General features: G+C 43.8%; 1 non-coding gene across 1 annotated transcript; it reads left to right on the top strand.

Annotated features, from left to right (window-relative positions):
* Positions 1 to 206: 206 nt before the first annotated feature.
* On the top strand, positions 207 to 278 carry TRNAP-CGG (transfer RNA proline (anticodon CGG)). The gene has a single exon. It is a non-coding gene; the product is annotated as a tRNA-Pro (tRNA).
* The last annotated feature ends 6,327 nt before the right edge of the window (positions 279 to 6,605 follow it).

Below are 6,605 nucleotides of genomic sequence, written 5' to 3'. Positions count from 1 at the left end.
TCATAAACCTGTATAATTGCAAAGTTCATTAGTTCAATTGTTTTTGTTTCATATTTGTTGTGTCGTATTAAAGTAATCCAAGAATGAGGAATTTAGTCATGTCTGAGTAATCCAAGAATGAGAAAATTATTCTCCGACTTTGTCTATTTAAAACCTCGAACATTTGATGAGGTATAAAATTAATCTTAATGGATGTGAAAGTGTCTGGCTCGTTGGTCTAGGGGTATGATTCTCGCTTCGGGTGCGAGAGGTCCCGGGTTCAAATCCCGGACGAGCCCAGCTGTTTTATTTTACCTCAGCTCAGCGGCCTCAGCCTCAGCACAATTTGTACCGCGCTCTCAAGCCCCCAATACGTCTCAAGACGATTCGAAAAATAAATGTCGATCTAAATGATTCAACTTTTTGCGGGAAAATACAATATCGGCGCCGCCAACAGGACGCACTCGATATTGTGAGTGGAGATGCTCACGCGGTCTGGTCTGTTTACTGTTTCCCTGACGCTGATTGCGTCACATGACTCAGATCGATCGTCACGTCTTGTGACGCTCGCCACGTCATTAAAATTAAAAACTTGAATAATTTAAAATAACATCTTACAAAAGCTTTGGAAATCGCCGTCGCACACATCCTACTACAGCATATAAAAGTAGACCGGCACCCGGTAGCGAGCATACTACACCACCATGAACAATTTGCGCTTTGTATCTCAATTCTCACTTCTCAGTGATCGATCGGATCTGCATCCGGATCTGAATTGGTTTATTATTGTCACCCACACAACCGGCCCACCAGGTTTTGTCAAAAATCGTCCACAACCTTTTGAGATTGTGTGCTGTGAGATATTATAAGTTAATTTGTTTTATTGTGCTATTTGAAGTTTTAACAATACACAATACACATCACAACCGGATCCGGAAGGGCGGAGCTTAGCGCGCGCGCCATGTCTGGAATGGAGATGTTTTCTCTGATTATTATTGCTCCTGCTGAATGATTTTGGCTTTCGCTTGCAATAAACCTGTGTTGATGGACTTCGAGGAGTGATGCTGGATTCTGGGGACATTACACGTGCTGTAAGGTTTTTGTCCCAATGTTGAAGAATCGCTTTTTAAAGATCTCGAATCCGAATCGATTTTCACCAAAATCGAACCAATTCTTTCTTGTCACACACCCAGCCTCTCCACCAAATTTCGGCCCAATCCGTCCATAACCTTTTGAGATATCCTGCACACAAACAGACATGCAAACAAGAAGGATGTCGTGCAGAGCAAAAAATTGATGATTTTAGAAGTTTGATTTTGAGTTGACCTTGTGACCTTATTACTTGCAAAATCGAAGATTTTTCAAGTACCGTATATTGATTGGTTGGTTGCGTTTGTGGTTCTCTGTTTGTTTGTCTGTCACCGGCCTACAGGTCACAATTATAAACCGATCGTCACGAAACTTCACCAAGCTGTATAGGTCGTCCCGCTTCAGAAGGCTATTGTTTTTGGGGTCAAACGGTCAAAAGGTCAACATAGGCCAAAGGTCACCAACTTTGCCAAATTTCTAAAATCCTCAATTTTCATCCGATTGACTTGAAATTTGAAGAGGACTTGCATATCTGGTCACTGAATTCAACCACCAAGTATATTTGAGGTCAACATAGGCCAAAAGGTCAACATAGGCCAAATTTCTAAAATCATCAATTTTCATCCAATTGACTTGAAATTTGAAGATGACTTGCATATCTGGTCACTGAATTCAACCACAAATTATATTTTAGGTGAACATAGGCCAAAAGGTCAACATAGGCCGAATTTCGAAAATCCCCAATTTTTATTTGATTGACTTGAAATTCTAAGAGGATTTACATATATAGTCACTGAATTTAACCACTAACTATTTTTGAGGTCAACATAGGCCAAAAAGTCAACATAGGCCAAGTTTTTAAAATCCTCAATTTTCTTCCGATTGACTTGAAAATTGAACAGCATTTGCACATTGAGTCACTCAATAGGGAAACTATTTTTGAGATCAAACGGTCAACCTTACAAAATCATCATTTTTCATCTGAAAAATCGTCACTTTTCTTCCTTTTGACCTGAGCTTTGATCAAGATTGTCAATTTTAATCTTGATGAAATGGACAATTTGCTATATCAATGGAATTTTTTTTCTTGGGGTGGGGGTGGATTTTGCAAGTATCGTGCTCCACATGACGTCTTCTTGTATTTAGTTATTAAAACTTATTTTGACCTTATTTAGAAGACCTTATTTAGTTGACCATTAGATGGTTTCCCAATTCAGTGACCCAATATGCAAATCCTGTTCAACTTTAGTCAATCGAATGAAAAATGACGATTTTAGAAATTCCACTTGAAGACGACCTTTGACATCAAAATCAATCGGTTTCTCAGTTGTGCCTCCCTCTGCAACTTGGTAAAGTTTCATGACGATGGGTTTAGAATTGTGACCTGTAGGCGATTGACAGACAGACAGAATAACAACGTCGACGACCAATATACTTGAAAAATCTCCGATTTTGCAAGTAACAAACAGGCAGGGTGAACACATAACCTCCATCCACCTTTGGTGACGGAGGTAAATATTGTTGTCAACTAATGGTTTCATGATTCTTTATTTTCTTGGACTGACCACCTGAAATCAATATTGAAGTCATTTCTTCAATTGATTTCCCATCAACCCCACGGCAATCACTGACAATCTCACAACAGCCCTTTTTCCAGTTCTCTGAAAGGTGAATTTATCGGACAGTGCAGACACCGGGTCTGATTGCAGTTTGCATGGAATCCAATGACAGTGAAATCAGCAGCAGTACCACCAAAAGACAACCTCCACGAATGACTGGACAGAATTGGAAGGGACAATGTCCAGATTTTGAACGAACACGTACGGTGCAAAATGCTGCTTTATTCGTCCAGAATAAAATAAAGTATTGTCCTGGACGTCAGTGTTCCTGCTGGTCTTCAAGGTCAACAGACCTGAATTTATCTGCTGTCAAGGGCATACATCGTACCTATCACTTTATACAAGACTAGCAGGGATGCCTGGTGTTGTCAAAACATTTTTTTGCATCAAACACTCCCTGACGAATCTCTGAAAGTTTGACAAAGATTCGTTTGGCCATCTGAGAAAAATGGCGACACACACACACACACACACAGTTCTCCCGATGTTGTCGAATTGAAAGTGCTGTCCATTTGTCAGGAGTATTTTTGTCATACAATCCTTCAACTCGTTTTGAAGTGTAAGTGATTAATTTGCAAGCCTCCCATAGGTCACACCCGGCACGTCAGAAAGCTGCCGCCATTTCATCTCTCGCGACATGGGAACATGGTCTCCGTCAGAAGAATGGGAAGGATTTGATTGTTGTTGGCTGATGTGAGATTCGGACAGATCGATTTGAATTCTCATTTTGCTTTGTACTCTGGTCGGACAAGGGGGTTCTTTATTACCTGCATATTCAAATACAGCAAGTATCAACCATCATCCTATGTCTTACTTAATTCTTCCCACATCACAGAAGGGTCAGTTTGTCCTGGTACCAAGTGAAACAAGGGTGCATAATACTTGATTCAAATAAACTAGTTTGACATTTTACCCTATGGCCTTCATACACCCGATTGGACAGAGCACAATACAAACAACAACAACATGCATTTTAAGGCCATTTTCCCTGCTAGAGCGGGGGTTAGCCTTGCGGTCCCCATGACAATCTTCTCCATTTTGCCCTATTTTCTGCATCTCTCCTTGTTAACCCCCTTGCCTGCATTTCTTCTTCCACCATCTTTAGCCAAGTCTTTCTCGGTCTTCCCCGTCCTCTACTTCCTTCTACATTAATTTCCATCACTCTTCTCAACCAGTCACTTTCATCCTTCCTCAACACATGACCAAACCATCTCAACCTGTTTCTCTTCACAGCATCAATCACAGGCAATATTCCCATCATCTTTCGCAATTCATCATTTGTCTTCCTCTCTCTCAACGATACTCCGCACATCCATCGAACCATTCGCATTTCCACCCTTTCCAGCCTTCGTTGCTGCTCTACGTTCATTACCCATGTCTCGCTCCCATAAATCATAACATTTCTCACACATGTAGCATACACCTTTCCCTTCAGCTTCAGCGACACTCCTCCTCATCAGCACGCCACTCAGTTCCCGAAACTTCTTCCATGCACATCTCACTCGAGCAACCGTTGCCGAGTCTGATCCACCTTCTCCATTCAGCATGTCTCCGAGGTAGCAAAATGTTTTCACACCTTCCAGCTTCACGCCGTCTCCAAGATCCAACTCAACATTTCCTCCATCTGCAGCTCCCTCTGTGCACACCTTACATTTGAATGTAGCTGCCACACTGGTAAATGACCCTCTCAGACCACTACACTTTTGATGAACCCACTCAGTGCACATTGTACATTGAATGGAGTTCACTACGACACCCTTCCTGCACACAGCACACGGCCACTTCCCAGTTCTTTCCACTTCACCACATGCTTTACCACTTGCCATCACCTTCGTCTTTCCGATATTCACCTTCAGACCCTTTGTCTCCATACATTCCTTCCACTTGTTCATCTTTTCCTTCAGTCCATCCATACTTTCCGCAATCAACACCAGATCATCTGCATACAACAACTCCCACGGTAAACCCTCCTTTACGTTCTGAGCCAGCACCTCCATCACAGCTACAAATAGTAGTGGTCTTAGTACCGACCCCTGATGCACTCCCACCTTCACCTCAAACTCACCACTGTTCCCGTCCTTCGTCCTTACAGCTGTGCGCGCTCTTTTGTACATTGCCATCACTACTCTGATCAACCATTCCTCCACTCCTAACTTCCTCAATGCGCATGTCAATACTTTGCGTGGAACCCTATCGAATGCTTTCTCCAGATCAACAAACCCAAAAAACAACTTCTTCCTCTTCTCCATGTACTTCTCCTGCAACTGCCTCACAATAAAAAGCGCGTCTGTTGTTCCTCTTCCTGGCATAAATCCAAACTGCATTTCGTCGATCTTCACTTTCTTCCTTATCCTCCTCTCCAACACCCTTTCCAATACCTTCATTCCATGCTCCAATAACTTTATCGCTCGGTACGAGCCACACTCCAGAGGGTCACCTTTCCCCTTGTATAGAGGGACGAGGGTACTCAGTTCCCAATCCACTGGAATGTGGCCTTCTTTCACCACCAGATTACAGATCTCTGTCATTCTCTTCACACCCCAACTTCCTGCTGCCTTCAACATATCTCCCACAACTCCCGTTGGCCCTCCCGCTTTTCCACTCTTCATTGCTTTTATCGCTTCCTCAACTTCCTTCTCAGTTATCTTCTCTGCCGGTCCTAAAACTGGGTTACTCTCTATGTTGCCATCCCATTCATTCTCTGTATTCAACAGCATTTCCATATATCTTTTCCATCTTCCTTTAATTCCATCTGGGTCGACAACGATTTGTCCCACTTCATCCTTCAAGAAACTCACCCCCATCACATCACATCACACCTCTCTTTCGCTATGTGCTTTGCAATCCTGAATACTGCTTTCTGACCCTCTTCCGAATCCAAGCGTTCTCCGAACATTTTCCTACATGCCTCCTGTGCCTTTGCTACCTCTTTCTTTGCAGCCTTCCTGGCTGCCTTATAACTTTCATGCTCTGCTGTTTCTGCTCCCGTACCCTTCGCCTTCTGCCACTCCTTGAACTTGTTCCTCTTCTCGTCAATCCTCTTTCCAACTTCATCATCCCACCACCATGTTTCCGAGTGCCTCGGTGGTCCTTTTGTCCATCCACATACCTCACCAACGGCTCCCAACAGACTAGCTTTCATTGACATCCAACCACTTTCAAGCTCAACCACATCATCCTCTACCCTACTCAGCCTCTCTTTTAATGCCTCCCTTAGTCACCTCTTTCAACCTCCACACCTTCATTCTCGGTTGGTACTGCACCCGCCGAGCTCTCCTCGCACCTTTCACCCTTATGTCGCAGACAACCAAGTGGTGCTGTGAAACAGCCTCCTCCCCCGGGATCACCTTTGTGTCCCGGAGGTGCCCGCTATCTCGCCTACGCACCATCAGGTAGTCAACGGTTGTCGTCGACCCACCTGACGTGTATGTAACAAGCTTATTATCCTCTTTCTGGAACTGAGTATTACAAATCAACAAATCAGCTCCATCAGCAAACTCCAAAATCACGGCTGCGGTTTAAACATATTCCACCAATATCCAAACAGAACCGAGAAAACCAATCTGGGAAAAGTCTCCAAGCGAGAACGTGGATTTGAGAAAGAAGGGGCAGAGGCGGAAGAAAAACGAGGTACAGGGGGCGGGGCACAGCACAAGTCGAGACGAGGAGGAGAGCGAAGAAGCACGTGTCCGGGAGGAGAGAAAGAATCAATATAGAATTCTTTGTCTATCCGTTTGTCCTGTTTTTAAAAACGCCGGACAACGGGTAAGATGTCTGCGAGAGGCAGGGGGGAGAAAAGAAAATCAAAGAAACAAGCAAATACTATGAAGGAAAGAACTTACACTCACAAAACACCGACGGGGGGGAAGGGAGCCCGGAAAGACCAGGCCGCGCACGACGCGCGAATAAAAAACGACC

This window comes from Myxine glutinosa, chromosome 7, assembly GCF_964187855.1.
Source record: "Myxine glutinosa chromosome 7, kmMyxGlut1.1, whole genome shotgun sequence".
Lineage (NCBI taxonomy): Eukaryota > Metazoa > Chordata > Myxini > Myxiniformes > Myxinidae > Myxine > Myxine glutinosa.
Note: the sequence above shows the minus strand (reverse complement) of the source record. Positions and strands in the feature narration are given on the sequence as shown.